The sequence below is a fragment of the Ornithorhynchus anatinus genome, chromosome 4, assembly GCF_004115215.2.
Source record: "Ornithorhynchus anatinus isolate Pmale09 chromosome 4, mOrnAna1.pri.v4, whole genome shotgun sequence".
Lineage (NCBI taxonomy): Eukaryota > Metazoa > Chordata > Mammalia > Monotremata > Ornithorhynchidae > Ornithorhynchus > Ornithorhynchus anatinus.
Window position 1 is genome coordinate 110,389,709 of NC_041731.1, and position 27,014 is coordinate 110,416,722.

General features: G+C 48.4%; 1 protein-coding gene across 5 annotated transcripts in view; it reads left to right on the forward strand.

Moving 5' to 3' along the window:
• The first annotated feature begins 11,365 nt into the window (after positions 1-11,365).
• Positions 11,366-27,014, forward strand: part of ZZZ3 (zinc finger ZZ-type containing 3) — a 107,039-nt gene continuing 91,390 nt past the window's right edge. For 2 of the 5 annotated variants that reach the window (XM_029062861.2, XM_029062863.2), the window contains exon 1: positions 11,366-11,458. The gene's annotated coding sequence lies outside the window, so the exon portion shown is untranslated. The remainder of the gene's footprint in view (positions 11,459-27,014) is intronic. The other 3 variants (XM_029062862.2, XM_029062858.2, XM_029062860.2) reach the window with 3 other exon arrangements.

Sequence of the window (27,014 nt, forward strand, 5' to 3'; positions counted from 1 at the left end):
CTCTGCACATAGTAAGTGCTCAGTAAATACTATTGAATTGAACTGGATTGCCAAGCACTGTTCTAAGCGCTGGGGTAGATAGGGGGTAATCAGATTGTCCCATGTGGAGCTCACACTTTTAATCCCCATTTTCCAGATGAGGTAACTGAGGCACAGAGAAGTGAAGTCACTTGCCCAAAGTCACACAGCAGACAAGTGGCAGAGCCAGGATTAGAACCCAGGTCCTCTTGACTCCCAAGCCCGGGATCCTTCCACCGAGCCACGCTGCTTCTCAGAAGAGGGAGGGTGCTCCAGGCCAGTGGCAGGTTAATAATAATGATGATAATAATAATAATGTTGGTATTTAAGTGCTTACTATGTGCAGATTACTGTTCTAAGCGCTGGGGTAGATATAGGGTAATCAGGTTGTCCCACGTGATGCTCACAGTCTTCATCCCCATTTTACAGATGAGATTACTGAGGCACAGACAAGTGAAGTGACTTGCCCACAGTCACATACCTGACAAGTGGCAGAGCAGGAATTCGAACCCATGACCTCTGACTCCCAAGCCCGTGCTCTTTCCACTGAGCCGCGCTGATGTGGGCGAGAGGACAGTGACGAGATAGATGAGCTCAAGGTACGGTGAGTACATTGGCATTAGAGGAGCATATTATCAGTAGAATTTATTAAACCCCTAATAGTTACGGAGTATTATTGGGCATTTGAAAGAACACACAGAAATGAAGCAATCTCATGTGGGCAGGAACATGTCTTAGGCTTTTATTATACTTTCCCAGCCCCATAGTACAGTGTGATACATTCAGTAGGCGTCCAATGAATACCATCCCTACTATTTCAGCTACGGCTATTACTAATATCAACACTAGTACTTGAAGGCTGGCCAGGGAAAGAGTAAGCCAAAATAGATTATACAAAATAAAATTTTATTCATTCGATCGTATTTATTGAGCACTTACCGTGGGCAAAGCACTGTACTAAATTGCTTTTCCCCCAATGTCATATTTTGGATGAGGAGACACTCATCCTTGAGATCTTGGCATTCAGGATTCACTCACTGATCCAACCCAGTGATCCAACTTTTGACCACATGCATCATTCATTCAATAATATTTATTGAGCGCTTACTATGTGCAGAGCACTGTACTAAGCGCTTGGAATGTACAATTCGGCAACAGAGACAATCCCTGCCCAATGACGCGTTCACAGTCAGCTTCCGCCTCCTGCCTCTGGGTGATATTCTGATCTCCTTTCAGCACCCCCCATCTCCTAGCACCTCCCCACCCATCAATCAATCGATCAGTCGTATTTATTGAGCACCTACTGTGTGCAGAGCACCCTACTAAGCGCTTGGGAGAGTATAATAATAATAATGTTGGTATTTGTTAAGCACTTACTATGTGCCAAGCACTGTTCTAAGCACTGGGGTAGACACAGGGGAATCAGGTTGTCCTACGTGGGGCTCACAGTCTTAATCCCCATTTTACAGATGAGGTAACTGAGGCACCAAGAAGTTAAGTGACTTGCCCAAAGTTACACAGCTGACAAGTGGCCGAGCAGGATTCGAACCCATGACCTCTGACTCCAAAGCCCGTGCTCTTTCCACTGACCCACGCTGCTTCTCTAACAAAGTTGTTAGACACATTTCCTGTTCACAGTGAGCTTCGGTCTAGATGGGAAGATGGAGATCGATGTAAATAAATTAATTTAATTTTGGGTCTGGACATCATAATTGTGGTCTTTGTTAAGCGACAGGCTCAGTTCTAAGCGCTGGGGTAGATACAGACAATCAGGTTGGGCTCAGTCTTTGTCCCACAAGGGGCTCACAGTCTCAATCCCCATTTTACAGATGAGGTACGTGAGGCACAGAGAAATGAAGTGATTTGCCCAAGGTCACTCGGCGGACCAGGGGCGGAGCCAGGATTAGAAGGATTGTCCTTCTGACTTCCAGGCCCGTGTTCATTCATTCAATAGTATTTATTGAGCGCTTACTATGGACTGTACAATCTGTGCTCCATCCACTAGGCCACACTACGTCTCTAATTAAAATCTAGATGCTGGAAGAGACACTAAACAGAGGCACATCCTGATAAAATGAGTGACAGTGGAAGAAGGCTTCAAAGAAAGGCCGTTTTAATTACAGTGTCATTAAGCACAAGGGTACGGTAGGCATGGTCCTGTGCACTGATTATGGTAATCCCTGGCTAAACCTACAGTATTTAGATTACTTCAGAGCCACTTCTCATTAATAACTAATAGTATAATTATATATAAATATAATAATGCATAAAATATAATCATTCCCTATGCATTTTTCTCGGAGCATGTTTTCAATGGAACACCAATTTCTCACTGCATGAATTCTTTTCACATCACTGTCTTTTCAGAATGACATAATCCCCTTGATTATCCAAGGGATAATCCTTAATCTCCAAGGGAGTGGGTGTAGATGGAGAATAGAAGGGGACCCAGAACCAAACCTTGAGGGACTTCCACAGTTAGAGGATGGGAGGCAGAGGAAGAGATCACAAAAAGAGACCGAGAATGAGTGGCGAAAGGGCCAGAAGAGGACCATGTCCGTGAAGCCAAGGTTGGATAATGTTTCAAGGAGAAGGAAAATGTACTGATAATGTTCCAGAAATGGAAATAACCCAGACAAGTAAAGTGAATTGCTCACTTAAGTAGTCCGCTGACAAAAGGGGGATTAGAAATCAGAGCTCTTGCTTGTGGGGCCTTAGCTCCTTTCACTAAAATATCCTACCTCCGCTCTCCACACTGGTGGGGGTTGCAATCTAGTAGATGAGAAAAATGGACATGATGAATGGACAAATACAGAGTGGGTAAAGAGTAGGGGTATAAACTTAAATGACCAAAGCTTAAGTAAGCAATTAAACAATCAATTTAGCAAATAACAGATATCCCCAATAGTGCTAAAATGGCTGATTGGGGGTGAGAGCGAATGAATGGCATGACCAGGAAGGTGAGGGATTCGTCAAGGAAGGAGGCCTCTTTGGAGGCGGTGGCTTTTTAGGAGGGCTTTAAATGGATCAATCAATCGTGGTATTTTATTGAACACTCGCGCTGTGCACAGCCTTGCGTTAAATGTTGGGGGAGTACAATAGAGTTGGTAGACATGATCCCTCCTCACCAGGAGTTTGGAGTCTAGGAGGAGAGAGACACTAAAATAAATTACAGATATGGGAAGCAGCATTAGGATATGGACAGAAGTGCTGAGAGGCTTGGGAGGATGTTTCAAAATACTCAAGGAGTACAGACCCACACAAATGTTTCCTACAGAAACGCTCTGGGCCCGTCACTCCCCTCCTCAAAAACCTCCAGTGGTTTTCTATCAACCTCCGCACGAAACAAAAACTCCTTATTCTCGGCTTCAAGGCTCTCCATCCCCTTGCCCCCTCCTATCTCTCCTCCCTTCTCTCTTTCCACCGCCCACCCCGCACGCTCCGCTCCTCTGCCGCCCACCTCCTCACCGTCCCCCGTTCTTGCCTAACCCGCCGTCAAGCCCTGGGCCACGTCCTCCCGCGGTCCTGGAATGCCCTCCCTCCTCACCTCCAACAAACTTACTCTCTTCCCCTCTTCAAAGCCCTACTGAGAGCTCACCTCCTCCAAGAGGCCTTCCCAGACTGAGCTCCCCCCTTTTCCCTCTGCTCCCCCTCCGCCCTCTGCTCCTCCCCCTTTCCCTTAGCTAAACCCCCTTTCCCTCTGCTCCTCCCCCTCCCACTCCCCTCAGCACTGTGCTCATTTGTCTATATTTTTTATTACCCTATTTATTTTGTTAATGAGGTATACATCCCCTTGATTCTATTTATCTTGATGTTGTCTTGTTTTTGTTTCGTTCTGTTTTGCTCTGCCGTCTGTCTCCCCCAATTAGACTGTGAGCCCATCATCGGGCAGGGATGGTCTCTATCTGTTGCCGAATTGTACATTCCAAGCGCTTAGTCCAGTGCTCTGCACATAGTAAGCACTCAATAAATACTATTGAATGAATGAATGAAATGAGGGAAACGGAGGAGTAGTTGCAGAAGGCCTCTTGGAGGAGATATGGTTTTAGTAGGGCTTTGAAGGTGTGAGGCCATGTGAACTGCTAGGAGAGTGAATTTGAAGAGGGAGGGACTGCATGTTTTGGGGAAAAGAAGGGAGCAACAGGTCAGAGACAGAAGTGAGCAGCACGGCTTACTGGAAAGATCACGGATTTGGGAGTCAGAGGGCCTGGGTTCTAATTCCAGATGTGCCACTTCCCTGCTATACGACTTTGAGCATGTCTTCCACCTCTGTTGTACTCTCCCACTTGCTTAGTGCAGTGCTATGCATATAGTAGATGCTTTATAAATACCATCGAGAACAACTCCCCGGCCTAAGTTCCCTCATCTGTAAAATGGGGATTTGATACCTGCTCTTCCTCTTCTTCATTCATTCAATCGTATTTATTGAGCACTTACTATGTGCAGAGCACTGTACTGAGCGCTTGGAATGTCTTGGTCCTCTTCTGTTCTCCATTTACACTCACTCCCTCGGTGAACTCATTCGCTCTCACGGCTTTGACTACCATCTCTACGCAGATGACACGCAGATCTACGTCTCCGCCCCGTCCTCTCCCCGTCCCTTCAGGCTCGCATCTCCTCCCGCCTCCGGGACGTCTCCACCTGGATGTCGGCCCGCCACCTAAAACTCAACATTAGCAAGACTGAGCTCCTCATCTTCCCTCCCAAGCCCAGTCCTCTCCCTGACTTCCCTATCACCGTGGATGGCACGACAATCCTTCCCGTCTCTCGGGCCCGCCATCTCGGTGTCATCTTTGACTCGTCTCTCTCATTCACCCCACACATCCTATACGTTACCGAGACCTGCCGGTTTCACCTTTACAATATCGCCAAGATCTGCCCTTTCCTCTCCACCCAAACGGCTACCTTACTGCTACGGGCTCTCGTTATATGCCGGCTAGACTACTGTGTCAGCCTTCTCTCCAATCTCCCTTCCTCCTCTCTCGCCCCGCTCCGGTCTATTCTTCACTCCGCTGCCCGGCTCATCTTCCTGCAGAAACGATCTGGGCCTGTCACTCCCCTTCTTAAACACCTCCAATGGTTGCCTATCAACCTCCGCTCCAAACAAAAACTCCTCACTCTAGGCTTCGAGGCTCTCCATCACCTTGCCCCTTCCTACCTCTCCTCCCTTCTCTCTTTCTACCGCCCACCCCGCACGCTCCGCTCCTCCGCCGCCCACCTCCTCACTGTCCCTCGGTCTCGCCTATCCCGCCGTCGACCCCTGGGTCACGTCCTCCCGCGGTCCCGGAACGCCCTCCCTCCTCACCTCCGCCAAACTGATTCTCTTCCCCTCTTCAAAACCCTACTTAAAACTCACCTCCTCCAAGAGGCCTTCCCAGACTGAGCTCCTCTTCTCCCTCTACTCCCTCTGCCGCCCCCCTTCACCTCTCCTCAGCTTAACCCTCTTTTCCCCCCATCTTCCTCTGCTCCTCCCCCTCTCCCTTCCCATCCCCTCAGCACTGTACTCATCTGCTCAACTGTATATATTTACATTACCCTATTTATTTTGTTAATGAAATGTACATCTCCTTGATTCTATTTATTTGCCATTGTTTTTACGAGATGTTCTTCCCCTTGACTCTATTTATCGCCATTGTTCTCGTCTGTCCGTCTCCCGCGATTAGACTGTAAGCCCGTCAAACGGCAGGGACTGTCTCTATCTGTTGCCGACTTGTTCATTCCAAGCGCTTAGTCCAGTGCTCTGCACATAGTAGGCGCTCAATAAATACTATTGAATGAACGAATGAATGTACAATTTGGCAACAGATAATAATATTGATATTTGTTAACGCTTACTATGTGCAGAGCACTGTTCTAAGCGCTGGGGTAGATACAGGGTAACCAGGTTGTCCCACGTGAGGCTCACAGTCTTCATCCCCATTTTAGCGTTGAGGTCACTGAGGCCCAGAGAAGTGACTTGACTTGCCCACAGTCACACAGCTGACAGGTGGCAGATCTGGGATTCGAACTCGTGACCTCTGACTCCCAAGCCCGGGCTCTTTCCACTGAGCCACACCGCTTCCCATGGCTCAGGGACAAGAGAGATAGAGACAATCCCTGTGGGCTCACAGTCTAAAGGAGGGAGACAGACAACAACAAAACTAGTCATTCTGTGAGCCTCCTGTAGACAGGGTATATGTCCAACCTCGATCATTCATTCGTTCATTCAATAGTATTTATTGAGCGCTTACTATGTGCAGAGCACTGTACTAAGCGCTTGGAATGTACAAATCGGCAACAGATAAAGTCCCTGTCCATTGACGGGCTTACAGTCTAATCGGGGGAGACAGACAAACAAAAACAATAGCAATAAATAGAATCAGGGGGATGCACATCTCATTAACAAAATAAATGGGGTAATAAAAATATATACAAATGAGCGGACAAGCACAGTGCTGAGGGGAGGGGGAGAGGAGGAGGAGCAGTAACTATCACAGTGTTTGGCATAGAATAAGTGCTTAACCAATACCACTCTCATTATTATTGAGAAAGCCAACCAGGAAGGAGAGAAGAGTGTGATTTGGAAACGGGGAGACAGCAGAATGGCAGAAGAGTTACAAGGGAGACAGCCAATAGACTGCCTCGAACCTAATGGCTAGGTGCTCTTGTTTACTGTGAGAATGGGTAGCCACTGGAAAGTATACCAATTCTTCTATATGGAGCATCTCCCTCTTTTTCTTTAATTCTTCCCCAAGCACATAGTGTGATGTCTTGCACGTCAATCAATGGTATTTATTCATTCAACTGTATTTACTGAGCACTTAGCAAAGCAGAGTACTAAGCGCTTGGGAGAGCACTACATAACAACAGACACATTTCTGCCCACAGTGAGCTCACAGTCTAGAATATTTACTGGGTGTAAAGCTCTCTATGGAGTGCTTCTGGAAACTACAACGCAACGGAGTTGGTAGACGTGTTCCCTGACCACAATGAGCTTACTGTCTATGCACTCGATCATATTTATTGAGCGCTTACTGGGTGCAGAGCACTGTACTAAGAGAAGCAGCGTGGCTCAGTGGAAAGAGCATGGGCTTTGGAGTCAGAGGTCATGAGTTCAAATCCCGGCTCGGCCACTTGTCAGCTGTGTGACTGTGGGCAAGTCACTTAACTTCTCTGGGCCTCAGTTACCTCATCTGTAAAATGGGGATGAAGACTGTGAGCCCCCATGTGGGACAACCTGATTCCCCTATGTCTACCCCAGCGCTTAGAACAGTGCTCGGCACATAGTAAGCGCTTAACAAATACCAACATTATTATTATTATTATCTGGTGAATGGATTGACAGGAAGGCTTAATGGAAAGAGCAGGGGGCTTGGGAGTAGGAAGGATCTGGGTTCTAATCCTGACTCCACCACTTGTCTGCCGTATGATCTTGGGCAAGTCACTTCTCTGGGCCTCAGTTTCTTCATCTGTATCCATTCTTTCATTCAATCATATTTACTGAACATTTACTGTGTGCAGAGCCCTGTACTTAAACGCTTGGACGAGTACAATATAACAGTAAACAGACACATACCCTGCCCACAATGATCTTACAGGTTAGGGGAGGAGACAGACATTAATATAAATAAATAGATTACAGATATGTACATAAGTCCTGTGAGGCTGGCGGGGCGGGGGGGGGGGGCGAATAAATAAAGAGAGCAAGTCAGGGTCATGCAGAAAGGTGTGGGAGAAGAGGTAAGGAGGACTTAGTCAGGAAAGCCTTCTTGGAGAGGTGCCTTCAATAAGGCTTTGAAAGTGGGGAGAGTAATTGTTGGATTTGAGGAGGGAGGGCATTCCCAGAGGCAGGACCCGGGCGAGGGGTCGGCAGCGAGATAGACAGCAAGATTGTGGCAGAGTGAGAAGGTTAGCATTAGAGGAGCGAAGTGTGTGGGCTGGGTTGTAGTAGATCAGGGGTGAGATGAGGTGGGAGGGGACAAGGTAGGTGGACTGCTCTAAAGGCAATGGTGAGAAGTTTTTGTTTGATGCAGAAGTGGATGGGTGGCCACTGGAGTTTCTTGAGGAGTGGGGAGACACATCCCGAACGTTTCTGTGGAAAAATGACCCGGGCAGCAGAGTGAAGTATGGACTGGAGTGGGGAGAGACAGGAGACTGGGAGATCAGCAAGGAGGCGGATACAGTAATCAAGGCAGGATAGGATAAGTGACTGTATTAATGAGTTAGTAGTTTGGATGGAGAGGAAAGGGTGGATTTTAGCGATGTTCTCAAGCTGGGACCCGTAGGATTTAGTGATGTATTGAATATGTGGGTTGAATGAGAGAGAAGAGTCAAAGATAACATCAAGGTTAGGGGCTTGTGAGAGAGGAAGGATGGTGGTGTCATCTACAGTGATAGGAAAGTCAGGGGGAGGACAGGGTTTGGGTGGGAAGATCAAGAGTTCTGTTTTGGATGGGTTCAGCTTGAGGTGCCTGGAGGACATCCAAGTAGAGATATCGTAAAGGCAGGAGGAAATGCCAGACTGCAGAGAGGGAGAGTGATCACGGCTGGAAGATGTAGATTTGGGGTTCAACGGCATTGAATGTGAGCCCCGTGAGGGACAGGGACTGTGTCCAAACCAATTTTTAGTACAATGCCCGGCACACAGTAAGCACTTAAACACCATCATTCTTATTAGAAGTGATAGTTGAAGCCGTGGGAGTGAATGACACTATTTCATTCATTCCTTTAATTGTATTTACTGAGAGGTTACTGTGTGCAGAGCCCCGTACTCAGTACTTGGAAAGTACAATCGGCAACGGATAGAGACAATTGACCTGTAAATGGGGATTGAGACTGTGAGCCTCCTGGGGGACAGGGACTGTGCCCAAATTGATTTGCCTGTATCCATCCCAGCGCTTAGTACAGTGCCTGGATCATTGAAAGCACTTAAAGACCATCAATATTATTAGAAGTGGTAATTGAAGCCGTGGAAGTGACTGCCACTGTCATTTAATCTGTAAATGGGGATTGAGACTGTGAGCCCCATGGGGGACAGGGACTGTGTCCAATGAAGTTATATCTACCCCATCGCTTAGTCCAATGCCTGGCACCCAGTAACTGCTTAAAATAAGAGAGACAGAGACAGAGAGAAAGAGACAGAGACAAAGAGAGGCAGAGAGAGAGAGACAGAGGGAAAGAGAGACAGAGAGAGACAGATAGAGAGAAAGGGACAGAGAGAAAGAGAGAGAGAAAGAGAGAGACAGAAAGAGAAAGAGAGAAAAAGAGAGAGAGGTACAGAGAGACAGAGAGGCAGAGAAAGAAACAGAGAGAGAGCCAGAGAGGAAGAGATACAGAGACAGAGGGAAAGAGAGCCAGAGAGAAAGAGAGAGACAGAGAGGTAGAGAGAGAGAAAAAGACACATAGAAAGAGAGAGACACAGAGAGAGAGACAGAGACAGATAGAAAGAGACAGAGAGGTGGAGAGAGAGAAAAAGACACATAGAAAGAGAGAGAAAGAGAGACAGAGAGAGAGAGAGAAAGAGACAGAGAGAGAGAGAAAGAGACAGAGAGAGAGAGAAAGAGACAGACAGAGAGAGAAAGAGACAGAGAGAGAAAGAGAGTGAAAGAGAGAGAGAGAAAGGGAGACAGGTAGAGAGAGAGAGAGAGAAAAAGACACAGAGAGAGACAGAGACAGAAAGAGAGAGAGTCAGAAAGAGAGAGACAGAGAGAGAGAAAAAGAGAGACAGAGAGGTAGAGAAAGAGAAAAAGACACAGAGACAGAAAGAGAGTCAGAAAGAGAGAGAGACAGAGAAATAGAGAGACACACTCACAGAGAAGGAGACAGAGGCAGAGAAAAAGAGAGATACACAGAGAAAGAGAGAGACAGAGAGAAAGAGAGGCAGAGGGAGAGAAGCAGAGAGAGTAAGAGACAGAGAGAAAAAGAGACAGAGAGAAAAAGAGACAGAGAGAGACAGAGAGAGAGAGAGAGAGAAGGGGGGGAGCGGGCGCGCACGCGCAGTGGCGGCGGGCGGCCCGTCCTTCTGTTCCCGGCCGCCGGGGGGCGCCGTGGCTGCGGCCGCCCCCCCTTCCCCCTTCCCCCTTCCCCCTTCCCTCCCCTTCCCTCCCCCGGCCTGGGGTCATCGCGGCCGGGCTCCGGCGGGGTCCGGGGGCAAGGGAAGCCGCGGGGCCCGGCGCCCTGCGCGCCAACCTCCGCACCTCGTCCTGCCGCGGGGCGCCCCGGGGCTGTTCGGGCCGGGCCGGGCCGGGCCGGGGGGGGGGGGCGGGGGCGGGGGCGGGGCGGCTGCAGCGGGCCCCGCTGCCCAGTAGGCGGTGCAGCGAGCGGGGCCGGGCCGGGGAGCGGGGGGAGGGGGAGGGGGAGGGAGGGGGAGGGAGAGGGAGGGAGAGGGAGGGAGGGCCGCCACCGGAAGGAGCCGCTGGGGCTGCGGGAAGTGGCAGGACGACGACGCCGAGGAGGAGGCGGCGGCGGGGGCCACCTGGGAGCGCCGCCGAGCCGCGCCGGGCTTCTCGGCGGCGGCGGCACCGTCAACAAGTAGCGGGGCGGGGGGAACCGTCGGCCGCGCCTCCTCCCGGCGGGGCCGGGGGGCCGGGGGCTCGCGCGGGAGGTGAGTGGCCCGGGGGGCACGTGGCGGCGGCGGCGGCGGCGCCCCCCCCTTCCCCCCCCCCCCCGCATTGTGCGGCGCGATGAGCCGCGGGGGGGCGGGGGAGGAGGCGGCGGCGATGGGCGATCACGTGGGGGGAAGGAGGGCGCGCGCGGCGTGCGCGCGGGACGGGGAGCCGGGGCCGCGGGGCGGGCGCGCGCCCGAGCGGAGCACGTGACGCGCACGGGGCCGGGGGGGGGAGGAGGGGCGCCCTCGGCCCACGTGACAGGTAGGGGAGGGAAGCCGGGGGGTGGCGGTTGGAGGCGGTCCGGCGGCCCGCCCGGAGGAGGAGGCGGTCGGGGCCGGGGAAGGGGCTCGGGGCGGTGGGGCGGTGGGGCGGGCGCGGAGCGGCGGGGCCGGGGTCTCTCGGGGCGGGGCCTCGGGGCGGGGAGGGGCAGGGCGGCCATATTGTCCGGCGGCGAGATCTCGCGAGAAGAGGGCGGGCGGGCGGGCGACCTGCCTGCCTGCCTGCCTGCTGCACCCGCGGGGCCCGGCCCGGCCCGGCCCCGCGTTCGGCCCCGCGTTCGGCCCCGCGTTCGGCCCCGCGCTCAGGCAAGTGTCGCCGCAGGGGAGCGGGAGCGGGAGCGGGGGTGACGCCTCGCGGGGGCACCGGGGGGGCGCGGGGGGCGCGGGGCCCGAGCCCGGCACACACTCACTTGGGGAGCACTCGGGCCGGTCCTGACGCTCCTCCCCCAAGTCCCTTCTCCGGGTCTCCCTCCCCTCCCCTCCCCGGCCAAATGGGGATGAAGACTGGCAGTCCCACGTGGCACCGCCCGATGCCCCGCTGCCCACCCCGGCGCTTACAACAGGGCTCGGCACACAGTAAGCGCTTAACCAATACCAACATTATTATTATTAAATAGCGTGGCTCGGTGGAACTTGCCCGGGGGACTGCGGGCAAGTCACTTCTCCGGGCCTCAGTCACCTCCCCTGCCAAGTGGGGATGAAGACTGGGAGCCCCACGTGGGACAAACTGAGGACCGGCTCTCCACCCCGCCGCCTAGAACAGTGCTCTGCACACAGTAGGCGCTCAACAGATAGCGTGGCTCAGTGGAACGAGCCCGGGCTGGGGAGGCAGAGGTCACGGGTTCGAATCCCGGTTCCGCCACTAGGCAGCTGGCTGACTTTGGGCACGTCACTTCTCTGGGCCTCAGTTCCCTCCTAGGCAAAATGGGGATGACGACTGGGAGCCTCACGGGAGACAACCTGATGACTCGCTATCTACCCGCTTAAATAGCGTGGCTCAGTGGAACAAGTCCGGGCTGGGGAGGCAGAGGTCACGGGTTCGAATCTCGGCTCTGCCTCTAGTCAGCCGGGTGACTGTGGGCAAGTCACTTCTCTGGGCCTCAGTGACCTCATCTGTCAAATGGGGTGAAGACTGGGAGCCTCACGTGGGACAACCTGATGACCCTCTATCACCCCCTCCCCCCTCCCCCGCACTTAGAACAGTGCTTTGCATATAGTAAGCACTTATCAGAGATCATCATTATTACTATTGTTCTTTCAACCTGTTGCCTTGTATCTACCCCAGTGCTTGGTACCTAGTAAGGGCTTAACAAATACCACTGTTAATATTATTATGACCTGATTACCTTGGATCTACCCCAGTGCTTGGCATATAGTAAGCGCTTAACAGATGCCAGCATTTATTTATCAGTGGAGGCTGCAGGCGTTCTCCTTCTTTCCTTTCCGCTCTCTCTTCCTCCCCCCAACTCCCAAAGTGTCCTTCCTCCATCTCCCCGAAAACTTGCAGCCCCTCGGCACCCCCGAGCCCTGTCTCCCTTCCCCCTTCTCCTGTGGTAGCTCCTCCACCTTCCCGGGCGAGCCCTAACCTTCCCTTTCCCAAACAACTGTGCTTTCATTCATTCAATCGTATTTATTGAGCGCTTACTATGTGCAGAGCACTGTACTAAGCGCTTGGCATGTACGATTCGGCAACAAGTAGAGACAATCCCTGCCCACTGACGGGCTCACAGTCTCAAAGGGGGAGACGGACAGCAAAGCGAAACAAAACACGCTTTTTCCCACCCCATCCCCTCAACTATGTCCCGCTATTGCAATACATTGCACCTCCCCCAGACTCATTAAAAATGTGACTTAGACCCATCACACCCCTTCTTCTCCCATCACTTTCAAGCCTTTCCCTTCTCTTGGTTATTGGAGAAGAGGAGACTGAAAGACGGTCAACTCTCTGAGGACGGCGATCACGACCTCTAGTTCTGTTGGATTAGTCCGTAGTGCTTAGCTGGTTGTGTGTTGCACACAGGAGCTCCACAGATTCTAATTGAATGATCAGACTTTTATGAGCCTGCGCTCTGTGGCATTTCTGTATGAAACCTGCCGTTCGATCCCCTTGTGGGGGTACAGCGGTCTCCACAAGTAAGCACTCGATACGATTGAATGAATGAAATGACGGTGTCACTCACTACCACTTCTAATAATAATGGTGATGGTGTTTAAGTGCTTACTATGTGCCAGGCACTGTACTAAGCGCTGGGGTGGACATAAGCAAATGGGTTTGGACACAGTCCCTGTCCCCTTGGAGCTTGCAGTCTCAATCCCCATTTACAGGTGAATTGTCTCTATCTGTTGCCGAATTGTACTTCCCAAGCGCTTAGTACAGGGCTCTGCGCTCAATAAGTACAGTTGAACGAATGTTAGGCGCTGGTTACATTCTACCCTTCTGGGTTTCTGGCCCATGCTCTTAACAGTAATCTCGACCCTGGTTGGGACATTTCCTCTTCAACTTCTGTCAGGATTAGAAAGCCGAGAGCCTATATGAGGGGGCATATTCTTCAGAAATTACAACACTGGAAAGGTTATGTCTTTATCTTTCATCGAAGTTGCCTCATTTGAATTCCCGTGTTACGAGGCTCGTTACACTGTGCTTGAAACTTGGAACCTCTGCCCACAAAAATAGATAAAATTTATGACCCCTTCGTGAACTTCATGTACGTATCTTTAAATGTATATATTATAAATGACTTATTGGTGCTAACGTCCGTCTTCCCCTCTAGACTGTAAGTTCGTTACGGGCAGGGAGCGTTTCTGCAAATTCGGTTGTACTCTCCCGAGTGCTTAGAAGACTATGTCCAGCTTAATTTGCTTTTTTCCTTTTGGTGGTAAGCTCGTTATGGGAAGGGAAAGTGTCTGCTAATTCAGTTGTTTCGTGCTCTGCCAAGCACGTGGCACAGTGCTCTGCACATAGTAAGCACTCATACTGCTGGTTGGTTACCCCGCACGTAGTAAGCACTCAGTAAATACTATTGATTGATGAACTCTTGAGTATCTGATCTTATAAATCGCCTCTGGGTTTAATAGCTTTTTCTTGGCAAAAGGTGGGTTTAGGTTGTGGTTTTTTTTTTTTTAACTAAAGTAGACTTTGGGTAAACCAAAAACTTTCCACCAAATATTTCAGTCATAGAATTCTAGAAGCAGCGTTAGTGAGGATTACAATAGAAATGGAATGACTTTACCTCGTTTCTAAAAGTGCATAAATCAAAATTACCTAATGTCCCCATTTTGGCAACCCCCCCAAACAAGGGAGAAGCTGTTATTTGAGGAAATGTGTGTAGCGGTAAGGGGAGCCGGAGCAAGACAGAGATGTAAAAGAGGGGAGAAGGAAGAGAAAGATAAGAAGGCACTTGAGACTGCCTCTTACTTCAATTGCACCTTCCCACTTGCTAGATACGAGGACATCCTGCACTCGAGGAATTATGCTAACCTCTCCTCCGTTCTTCCTAATCCTGGCTCCAACCACTTGTCTGCTTTGTGACCTTGGGCAAGTCACTAGACTTCTTTGCCTCAGTTCCCTCACCTTAAAATAGGGATTAAGATTGAAGCCTACGTGGGACAGGGCCTGTGTCCAACCTGATTAGTGTGTATCTACTCTAGCGCTTAGAACAGTGCTTGTCCCATAGTAAACTCTTTTGACAAATGCCATCATTTTGACTATTGTCGTCCTCCTCTTCCTATCCCAGAGTGTGTCCCAAACTCCCATGGCCTGAACCATTCTTCTCAGCCTAATGAAAAGTTGGGAGCCATGGGTCAGAGACAGAAGTGCAGATGAAATTTAGAGACTGATGGAAAGAACACAGAACCTGTGTCCTAATCCCAGCTCTTCCACTTGCTCTGTAACCTTGGGCAAGTCACCAAAGTTCTCTTTGCCTCTTTTCCCATCTGTAAAATTTGTCTTCCAGACAGTCCATCCGTCTTCCCAGGTGGAACAGGGGCTGTGTCTGACCTGATTACATTGTCTTCCCCAGTACCTAGTACAGTGTTTAGCAAAGAAGGAGCATTTAACAAATGCCACAAGTATTATTCGGGGTTGCCTACCCCAGAGCCTGCTGCTATCACCACTTAGAATTACTGGTTCACCCCCACTCACAAATCTTTTATTTCCTCTTCAAAAAGTCACTCGGGGGGTGGGGGTGGCGGTCGGGATTATTTGCTGGAGGAAGTTCTGGAAGTAATACCTGAATGCATTTTGGATAGATGTTGTATAAAGAGGCAGTATGGCTTAGTGGATGGAGCATGGGCCTGGAGTCAGTAGGTCATGGGTTCTAGTCCCAGCTCTACCACTTGGCTGCTGTGTGACCTTGGGTAAGTCACTTCACTTCTTTGGGCCTCAGTTACCTCATCTGTAAAATGGGGGTTGCGACTGTGAGCCCCACGTGGGGCAGGGACTCTCTGACCCGATTAACTCCTATCTACCCTAGTGCTTGGCCCGTAGTAAGCGCTTAACAAGTACCAGAGTTATTGTTGTTGTTATTATTACAGTTATTTTTTCACTATAAAAATATTAGACTGAGGTATAAAAATGTGATTAGACTGAGGTAGTTATGGGCAGAGAATGCGTCTACCAAGTGCTTAGGAAAGTGCTCAGCACATAGTGAGCACTCAATAAGTACGATTGGCCTATATATCTGACTTAATGCCCAAGTAGCAGCTCTTGTCATCTCAGTCCTCTCTAGATTAGTAACCGCTAGTTAGTGCTAGGACAGTTTTCTAGAAGTGAAAATAATTTAAACAGTGCAGTCTGACTCTGCATTTTTGTTTCTGAATTACACATAGTTTTCAGTCCATGGCTGCTGGTTGCAGAGTAGAGCAATTCTTATGTGTAATATTAGGCTAGTAAACTGGAAACGAGATCTGCACAAAGTGTCATTCCGTTACTTAAGTCTGTGAGTCTCATCTTTCATTGAGTAATTTAACAAGAGTACAGAAGTCAGGCAATTATTTAGATTAGTTGTCTTTGAGTACTGTGTTCACCTATGTAAAATCAGGAGTGTCATAGGAGCATTTCGGGGAAAAAGGTCATTTCTTGGGGTTTTTTTGTCCTCCCACCTTGTTCTTTCTTTGACTTTTTTTCTCCTTTCATCATCATCTTTCCCATTCCTCTCACTATTATTTCCCCTTGGGAGGGGCACATGCATATTAGGGGAGGAATTTGGAAAAGGAGGGAGGGCATGGCGCAAGGCTCATCAGGGCATTGGGTGATATTGGGTGAACTGGAGAAAGGGATGTGGCGGGACTGTGGAGGAAGTGAGGAAGCGAGGAAGGAGGGAAACGAGGCCAAGCAATGGAAAGAACGTAGAAAGGTAATCCTGGGTATGGGGAGAGAAGGTCCAGAATGATCCGAAGGCGTAGCCGTGGCGAGGCAGGAGATTTGAAGGACTGCTTCCAGAATCACCTGGTCTCCAAAGGCCACTTTCTGAAAAAGAATCAGGCCCAAATAACCCCGTTGCAAGTTTTTGGCACGATGTACTGTGTTTGTCTTGCCGCAACCTCGTTAAAGAGCTGTTTGATAGAATGTTGCAAACTCCTTTTGGACGGATGATGGGGAGCGCAAGTAGGGCTTGAAATTCACTCTTCGGTTTCCAGATTACTGCCCAGGGTGACAGGATTTGGGCCGGCAGTTGGGCTGTTTTGGCAGCCCAGCCGTGTATTTGGGCAGGCATCAAACCCCTGATCTGATGTGTGCGTGGAAATGTACTCCCCGGTCCTTGTTCCTTTGAAGGACGCTGGCGTCCTGCCAGCCGATGGATGAACTGTGCTAGTGGAATTGGGGAAGGGGATTAGGAGAGGAAATTCCTCTCTGCAAGGGATGAGAAAATCTGGGGAAGGTGGTGAGTTCCAGAGGCCTGCAGAAATGTACTTGCAGGTCTGTTGTTTACTTTTTATGTACATTTTCTTCTCCCTTTAGCCTAGAACCCTGAACCTCAGTGCCTGTGTTAATGTTTGTTGTTTGTAACTTTTTTGGTCCTAGAAATCTTATTGCTTTTAAAAAATATTTTATAGCTAATTCTTATCGAAATTTTGAGTCGTCATTAGATTTTTTTGAATGTAGTTGGGTGTATTCATGAGTCTGAGTTTAGGTATTACTGATTACTTAGAAAAATGTCTCCTCCTCCCTGCTCCCAGCTCCACAGCACTTATGTATGTATCCATAGTTTGTTTATATTCATGCCTGTCTCCCCCCACTAGACTGTAAACTCGTTGTGGACAGGGAATGTTTGCTGTATTGTATTCTCCCAAGCACTTCGTACTGTGCTCTGCATGCAGTGAGCGCTCAGAAGTTATGATTGATTCAGTTTTAATGGGTTGTTTGAAGTGTTTTTTTGTTTTTTTTAAACTTAACTTTCAGAAATGTTTCCAATCATTAGCTGAAAATTAAATTCTACAACATCTGCTTTAAATTACTTTAAGCTCTACTAATTCTCTCTTGAAAGATAGGAAGTGTTCTGTGTAAGAATGAAAAACTCCTACCAGAGAATAAATGTTAAATAAAAATATTAAATTTAATGAGTCTAGGTAGAAAATCTGCTAGGGAGCCATCTCATCTACTAGTCAAAAGATTCGGATTAGATTTATCTAGAGGAATTCCAGATTTTTATTGAACTTTTGGGGGGGTGCTTAAGATTTTTTTAGAAGGTCGTAGTTTTTTTTAGTCAGTTGCATGAAACTTTTAGTGAAGTTCTGAGAGCTTCACCATTTTTGTTGAATGCATCACGAATCTGACATGTTTCCCACCACATTAGGTTCATTAAATTGGCTTGTGCTTTCTTCCAGAGTTAAATGAATTCATGACTGAACTTGGATTGTTTGGTAATCCATCATTTGGCTGGAACCTGCCCTATCAGCCTGGGTTTTCCTGTTCTTCTTGACTTTTCTTTTAACACTTTGTCATCTCTAAATGTTGTGAACCATTTGTTGAACTACTAAATGTATTATTTTTGAACTTTAATGAGTGAATAAAAACTCATTTAAATTCAGCTTTTGAATTTTTTTTTGGACACCTGAATTACTACATAGAAAACGCTTTTTTTGCTTGTTCTCTGTATGACATAAAACACAGACTAAACTGCTGAACTGGGTTAGATCCAGCCCAGCCCACATCGGACAGACCCTCCAAAGGATGCACAAAGGAAAGGTGTGCTTGCCTCTAGACTGGAAGCTCCCTGTGGGCAGGGGAATAGGGCTACCAACTCTATTGTATTGTATTTTTCCAATTGCTCAGTTCAGTGCCCTGCACAAAGTGAGCAGGCAATCATTACTATCGATTGGTGGATCACCCTCCCTATAAACCATCCTCATGTTTAGGGATGTTATTTTCAACATTCCTGACTTTTTCCCTGCTAACATCTCATTTACGGTTCGATTTTCTTTGACCTTTATTATCCTCTCTGTGAACTGTTGCTATTTCTCCAAAAGTGAGCAGCCACCCAGGACTTGCTGTTGGTCTCAGAACCAACTGAATCTTGCTCGGTATCACTCATTTCCAGCCCACTTGCAGGGATCATGCTTATCAACTAGCATGAATCTACTCCAGCATTGAGAACAGTGCTCGATACGTAGTAAGTGCTTAACAAATGCGATGGTTATTAGTACTGTACTGCACTCTCCCAAGCACTTAGCACGGCACCCTGGGTACAGGATGAACTCAGTAAATACCAGTCAGTCAATGGTATTTAATAATAATTGTGATATTTCAACAAATCAGGTCGGTCACAGTCCCTGTCCCACATTGGGCTCACAGTCTTAATCCCCAATTGATGGATGAGGTAACTGAGGCACAGAGTAGTGAAGTGACTTGCCCAAGGTCACCCAAGCAGACAAGTGGCAGAGCCCGGATTAGAACCGATGACCACCTGACTCCCGGGCCCGTGCTCTAGCCACTAAACAGTGCTGCACCGACTGTGCTGCACCGACTGTGCGGAGCACTGTACTAAATGCTTGAGAGAGTACAATACAGTAGAGTCAGTCGGCACATTCCCCGCCTATAAGGAGCTTTCAGTCTAAAGGGGAAGGCAGACATAAAAAGTTACGGGTGTGTCTGTAAGTGCTGTGGGATGACTATCAAGAGCTGAAAAGGTACAGATCTGAGTGCAGAGACAATTTTAGAAGGGTGAGGGAGGAGGGGGAAATGAGGGCTTAGCTGGGGGGAAGGCCTCTTGGGGGAGGTGTGATTTTTTTTTGGGGGGGGGTAAGGCTTTAAAGATGGGGACAATGATGAACTGTTGGATAAAAACGAGGAGGACGTTGACGAGGAGGTGGCGTAGAGGCAGATGAGATTGAAATACGGTGAGTAGGTGTGGTTAGAGGAGCAAAGAGTGCAGTCTGGGCTGTAGTAGGAAATCAGTGAGGTGAAGTAGAGGGGAAGAGCTGACAGAGTGTTTCAAAGCTGATAAAGAATTTGTATTTGACACCGTTGACCCCACTCTTCACATTTGAGACATTTCACTGCACTCTCTCTTCTAGACTGTTGATGAATATGCTAAATAAAACCTGTCTCTGCACCAGTTCCTGGATGACCCCATCTTTTGGAATTTTCCAACCGAGAAAGTTGGCCATTATCTCTACCCTTTGTTGCCATTATTTTATCTAATCTTCGTGATAGAACGGTCCTACCGATTCCTTGATAATATAAACTTTGCAATAAATTGAATCTATTTGCCCAGAATAGAAGTGACCCTGGCGATAGTTTCCAGGCAAGGATGATGCACGTTATGGAAGTTTGGGCCCGGAGCTGGATCAGGTGGTGGCGTCATAACAGTACCACTGATCCGAATGGCGACAGATGTCGGAGACCCATGGGTGGCCCTGGCCTTCGGTCAGGGGTTGGGAGAGCGGGGAGCAGGAGCCAGCAGGACTTCTGCTGTAACTAAGTGGCATTTCCTGAAGCGCTTTTCCTTCCCCCTTGCTCTCCACACTTAGCCCGTGGCCTGCTTTTCTGACAGACAACAAAGGCAGTGTTGGGTGAGGGTGGAAGAATGGTGATGGAAGGGCCCTCTCTTATCCAGTCATAGTGACGCCCTGGATTAGGGGATACCCCGTGAGTAAACGTACTTGCCTCCACAAGGGCTGCTTCCCTCGCTGATCCTTGGCGGCTTTGACTCCACCACTCGTCTGCTGCGTGACCTTGGGCAAGTCGTTTCCCCTCGCTGGGCCTCAGTTACCTCATCTGGAAAATGGGCATTGAGACTGTGAGCCCCACTATGTCCAACCTGATTTGCTCATATCCACCCCTGTGCTTAGTACAGTACCTGGCATATAATAAGCACTTTAAGGGCCACAATTATTATTATCATGGTTATTGTAGTGCCTGCCACATAGAAAATGCTGAGCAAATACCATTATTATAATTATCATCCACTTAGTCTCATCCCCTAATGGCCTTTTAAACTCCAAACGTGTCACCCCTTCTCATTCCATCATTCAGTAGTATTTATTGAGCGCTTACTATGTGTAAAGCACTGTATTCCACAGTGTAAAGGGGAGTGACCCCTTAAGAGCCAGACATGCTGGCACAGGCTCCATGCCAGCCACTGTTTTAGGAAGAGTATCCTCTTCACAGGGTCCTAAGCAGTGACTACAGAGTTAAGGTCAAGAGGGGGCATGATTTGGGGGATCAGTCGAAGCTCTCCTATTGCCCTGGATTGAAGCTCTGGGAGCCCCTGCGTTAAACTGGCCCGGTTTCCAGTGTAACTTTTGGGGGGTACCTCTTTTAGACAGGCCTTGACATTGGCAAATGCCGATGCTCCAGAGCAGTGCCTTTGGGAAATGATTTAATAATGTTGGTATTTGTTAAGCGCTAACTATGTGCAGAGCACTGTTCTAAGGGCTGGGGACATACAGGCTCCTCAGGTTGTCCCACGTGAGGCTCACAGTTAATCCCCATTTTACAGATGAGGTCACTGAGGCACAGACAAGTTAAGTGACTTGTCCACAGTCACACAGCTGACAAGTGGCAGAGCTGGGACTCGAACTCATGACCCCTGATTCCCGAGCCCACGCTCTTTCCACGTAGCCACGCTACTTCCTAACAAGAAGATTCATTCATTCATTCATTCAGTAGTATTTATTGAGCGCTTACTATGTGCAGAGCACTGTACTAAGCGCTTGGAATGAACAAGTCGGCAACAGATAGAGAAGATTTCACCTTCTTGCTAGCAATTACGCAGCTTCCCCATCCTGGTGATCTGTTCACCTGGTTCATCCATTTGTTCTTGAATATCCTGTGGATTTGCATCAGTGTAGTGCAGAAACTCTGACCTATCTGCTACAGAAAACAATTTGGATCTGGGGACTTAATTTCCCTTAGTAAGAGTTGAGCTAGGAAATTAATCAAGCCTCCTGGTTATCCTTTTCATTCTTGAATTAACCTTTAACATCACAGTCATGTGGCTTGACTGTTTTCCTGGCTGTATTTCAGCTTTTGATATTTAACAAAATCTTTTTAATAGTTGTGCTATGTGGGAATAGCTTAACCACATTGCAGGGCCGTATAATGCACTCATTACTCACTCATAGTCGTACGCTAATAACTTGTTTAAATTAGTTAAGTCAAGAGCACTAGTGGAACAAAGTAGGGAACATAGATTCTTTCTATTTTTTTTTAATCTTTTAAAATGCATAGGTGCTGATTTTAAAAGAAATAGTCCGTTCATCGTGTCTTAGGGCAGGTGACTTCCGAGTCATGGATCCAAAGTTATTTCAGAGTGTTTTAGCGTCCGAGTCCCTCCTGAAGTTGGATCGCTGGTTTTCCTGGATGATTTTTTTTCTTTTCTCTAACCCAGCCACATTCACTCAGTTTGTTTGTATATGAGGTTTTGAAGAGAAAGGCAGAATAGGCTGCCATACTAATCATCCTAACTCAATTTTCTCCGCAATGATCTGGCCAATCTTCTATTTCCATTTGGAATAATGGAACTTATAAAAATCAAAGTCTTTTTAAAATTGTTGCCTTTGAGAAATGGATGATGGGTAATCCCGAAGAATTGTTTCCTAGTTTTGAAGCAGCTTTTTCATTTTTTCCAGACACACATTGCAGTGGTAGCTAGCTGCTTTGGACTTCGAGGAACGGAGCGCTTGGCTGTTCATCAGACGTTTATAGATGCGGCCGGGGAGTTCTAGTGGGAGAGGAAAATATTGGCATTAAGTCTTTAGCGATCTTAAGGGGAAAAAAATTCAGAAAATCGAAATGATTTTGCCCGTTGTAGCCCAGGAGAGGAGCGGAACAGTAGAGGTGCAACTCTAGCCGAGAAGGTATAAGGTGGTGAGGCCACCGGGAGTAAAATCTGACCCAAGCAGATAAGGGCCTTCAAAATTATTTTTAGGGTTGGCAGAATGAGATTAAAACAAAGAACCCAAAAAACATGAAACTGCATCCTGGCCCTCTGCAACCTGCAAGTAGCGCTCCTTCCCTCAACCTCTCCCTTCTGAAGGAGAGGCTTCCTGCAGAATTTGTCTAGCCAAATGCGGCCCAGAGGATTGGCTCTTCTCCGGCCTGTTTTGGTATTCCGTAGCATGAACCAGATTGAACTAGTTGTTGGTAATTCATTCTCTGTCACCTCCTTACCTCCTTGGAATGCCTGCTCGCCCTTCAGGTTAAAGGAATTTTTTCCTCTGCGATCTGTGGACGTTGGCCATATTCTCTTCTCGATTTGCACCTCTTCAGTCAGTGAGGCTTGGCCACCCCTGTACCAGGAGGGAGGGCCCTAGGAAAAGTACAAGGAAAGTGTAAAACACGGCCCCCTGCCCTTGAGGAATTTGTATTCGAATGGGGGAACCAGGGAGACCCAGATTGAACAGTAAGAGCAGGGAGAAAAACATAGGCGCAGCTGGTATGGCAAAAGAATGGAAAAATGGAGTAAATGCAGTAAATTAATGTAAATGTAAGTGCTAAGTGGGAGAAAAGCCAGTTGCTGGGAGGGATGTCAGTTGTGGCCCCTTGATTAAATTGTTACAGGATCAAATGGATTGTTAAGGCACTTGGCTTCTCCTCGGCGGCGTCTTACCCTCCGTCCCGGTCATTAGCACCTGGAAGCTGGGCAGAGAACCGGAAAAGTGATACTGCAGTCGATTAGCATTGCCGTTTGTTAGCCGTCCTGGTATGAAGGTTAGGCGGAACTGGAGAGAGAGGTCGAATTGGCCGAAATGGGATTATGGTTTTTGATTTCGATTAACCTGGCTCTCGCTGTCTCCTGTAACTTTGGGTAATTGAGCATGGACAGCAATAATGATCATAGATTTAGTTGAAATTAGAAATAGAGTTGCTCTGTGTCGGTCCGAGGAGGAGGAGGGAGGCGGGAGATGAGAGAGATTGTCCACAGCTCTGGCAGCTGTGGCTCTCACCTGCGGAGGGCTGTTAGAATGATGCTCCCTCGTTGACGGGATACGGTTGTAACTAATTCATTCGATCGCATTTATTGAGCACTACTGTGTGCAGACCACTGTACTGAGCGCTTGGAAAGTACAATTGGGCAACAGATAGAGACAATCCCCCCCCCCCCAATAAGGGGCTCACTAATCTGTGCTGACTGAAAATGTGGAGACTATTGAGCACCTAGGATGTACTTTTTTCCCTCTGCTCCCTCTACCCCCCCCCACCTCTCCGCAGCTAAACCCTCTTCTCCCCCCTTTCCCTCTGCTCCTCCCCCGTCCCATCCCCTCAGCACTGTACTCATCCGCTCAACTGTATATATCTTCATTACCCTATTTATTTTGTTAATGAGATGTACATCACCTTGATTCTGTTTATTTGCTATTGTTTTAATATGTTCTTCCCCTTGATTCTGTTTATTGCCATTGTTCTTGTCTGTCTCCCCCGATTAGACTGAAAGCCCAACAGAGGGCAGGGACTGTATCTGTTACCGATTTGTACATTCCAAGCTCTTAGTACAGTGCTCTGCACATAGTAAGTGCTCAATAAATACTATTGAATGAATGAATACTTTAAATTATGGAACGTGTTAAACTTGATGAGTAGAGTGGATAGCCTGCAGTTAGAAGCAGGGGATGTTCGAAGCAAGGTGGGACACACCCCTTATTCCCAACCCAGTGAGGGGCTGGTATAGACCCGTTTACCCCCACTCCCCCATCCACCACCAAGCCTCCATTTACAGTAATTTAAGCATCCTTGGAATTTGAAATGACGCCTCTCGTTAAATTGTGTGACTACAGTGTAATGATAATTATGGTATTTGTTAAGCACTTACTATGTGCCAGGCACTGTATTAAGCGCTGCGGTGGATGCCAGCAAATTGGATTGGACACAGTCCCTGTCCCACGAGGGCTCACAGGCTCGATTTCCATTTTTTGTCTGTCTTCCCCGATTAGACTGTAAGCCCGTCAGTGGGCAGGGACTGTCTCTATCTGTTGCTGATTTGTACATTCCAAGTGCTTAGTACAGTGCTCTGCACATAGTAAGCGCTCAATAAATACTATTGAATGAATGAATGAATTTCCCCCATTTTACAAATGAGGTAACTGAGGCACAGAGAAGTTAATAATGTTGGTATTTGTTAAGCGCTTACTATGTGCAGAGCACTGTTCTAAGCGCTGGGGGAGATACAGGGTAATCAGGTTGTCCCACGTGAGGCTCCTAGTCTTCATCCCCATTTTACAGATGAGGAATTGAGGCTCAGAGAAGTGAAGTGACTTGCCCACAGTCACCAGCTGACAAGTGGCGGAGCCGGGATGTGAACCCATGACCTCTGACTCCCAAGTCCGGGCTCTTTCCATTGAGCCACGCTGCTTCCCTGAGCCATGCTGCTTCCCTAAGCAAGTTAAGTGACTTGCCCAAGATCACACAGCAATGATAGCGTCAGTCGGTCATTCAGATTTATTGAGCGCCTGCTCTGCGTGCAGAGTACCGTCCTATGTGCTTGGCAGAGTCCGGTAGAACGATAAACAGAAACATTCCCTGCCCCCCAATGGCTTTACAGTCTAGAGGGGGAGGCAGACATTAATTAAAGAAAATAAAAGCGTTATACAGTTACTAGCCTAAATCTCCCATCAGAGTTCCTGGAAGTCCAGCAACCTGTCCATGGTGGGTGGAGGAGGTAGGGCAAGGTCCTCCCGTCCTCGTCATGATTTTCCTTTGGAATATGGTCTGTCAGCTGCAGAGGATTGCTGCAGTGGGCACCCTCCCAAGGAGATGAAGGGGGCTGGCAGCTAGTCCACCTACCCGTCACCCCCCCCCCCCCCGTTATTAATAATAATAATGTTGGTATTTGTTAAGCACTTATGTGCAGAGCACTGTTCTAAGCACTGGAGTAGATACAGGGTAATCAGGTTGTCCCAGGTGAGACTCCCAGTAAACCCCATTTTACAGATGAGGTAATTGAGGCACAGAGAAGTGAAGTGACTTGCCCACAGTCACACAGCTGACTGGGGTGAAGTCAGGATTAGAACCCATGACCTTTGACTCCCAAGCCCGGGCTCTTTCCACTGAGCCACGCTGCTTCTCTTCCGGCCACGTCTCCGGACTTGGGGTCTCATTCCATTGCTACCACGAGCCTGCTGGCTGCCTTTGAGCGAGCCGCTGAACCTCTCTGTGCCTGTTTCTTCCTCAACTGATGATTTCGTATTTGCCCCAGTGCTTAACACGCTGTGTGGGGCATTGTAGCTGCTGAAGAAATGTGAAACTAAACGTGGATACGGGTGGACATCCTGGCCAGGGGAAGTGGTGATGGGTCACCAACCGTGGGCGACCTGGCCCTTGGAGGAGGGGGGTGAGCGAGGGTTGTGCCCTTGAATGCCGACGGGGAGGGGAGCTTTAGCCCCATCCCTGAACTCTCGTTTGTTTACGTCCCTTCTATTGGAATTAAGTGAAATACATCAAATGAATTAATTAAAGGACTCCTGGTTCAGACTTTGCTGGGTAGCAAGAAAGAATTCTAATTCTTAAATTATAATTTTGTTGAACAAAAGCATTGCCACATAATGGCTTAAAAGCCAATGAAAGAGAATGCAAGCCAAGGGGAAAGCTTTCCCTTTCCACATATTAAATTCCGATACAAGTAAAATTGTGTTCTTTACTGAAGCAGTTCTACTGAATAATATATTTGAAGAGAAGCAGCATGACCTAGTGAAAAGAGCATGGGCCTAAATATCAGAGGATCTGGATTTTAATCCTGGTCTTGCCATGCATCTACCGTGTGACCATGGGCAACTCACTTCTCTCTGCTTCAGTTCCCTCATCCGTCAAGTGGGGATTAAGTCCTACTCCTTCCTACCTAGACTGCAAACCCATGCGGGACAGATACTGTGTCTGACCTGGTTAACTTGTTCCTACTACAGTGCTTAGAACAGTGCTTAGCTCATAGTAAGAGTTTGACAAGTTCCATAATTTAAGGTACATCCTTAGTGCTCAAGAGCCTCCCCTCTTGCAGGTTTGCATAGGTTGGTTAGAGCTTTGTCAATTCTGGGAATAAGGTAGCTTCCTAAACATTTCAGTTCCTTTTTAAGAGTTGTTTTGGTATGAAAGCATCTGAGACCAGGGATTTGATCCTTAACCTTTTCCCTTTTCTAATGTGGAACTGGGAGTGGAAACTCATTGCTGGAGACGACGTCCCCAGCTCCCTACCTGGCCACTCGATGCCACTGTGCTACACTGCCACTGGGCACCACTGCTCCAGGGAGAGAGCAATGACAGTGTGAGAAGCAGTGAGGCCTAGTGGATAGAGCATGGGCCTGAGAGTGAGAAGGACCTGAGTTCTAATCACACTTTTGCCACTTTTCCGGCCAGTGACCTCAGTCAAGTCACTTCATTTCTCTGTGCCTCAGTTACCTCACCTGTAAAATGGGGATTAAGACTGTGAGCCTCATGTGTGATGTGGACTGTGTCTAACCTGATTAGCTTGTGTCTACCCCAGTGCTTAGTACAGAGAAGCAGCGTGGCTCAGTGGAAAGAGCACGGGATTGGGAGTCAGAGGTAATGGGTTCGAATCCCTGCTCTGCCGCTTGTCAGCTGTGTGACTGTGGGCAAGTCCCTTAACTTCCCTGGCCCCAGTTACCTATCTGTAAAATGAGGATTAAGACTGTGAGCCTCACATGGGACAACCTGATTACCCTGTATCTATCCCAGCGCTTA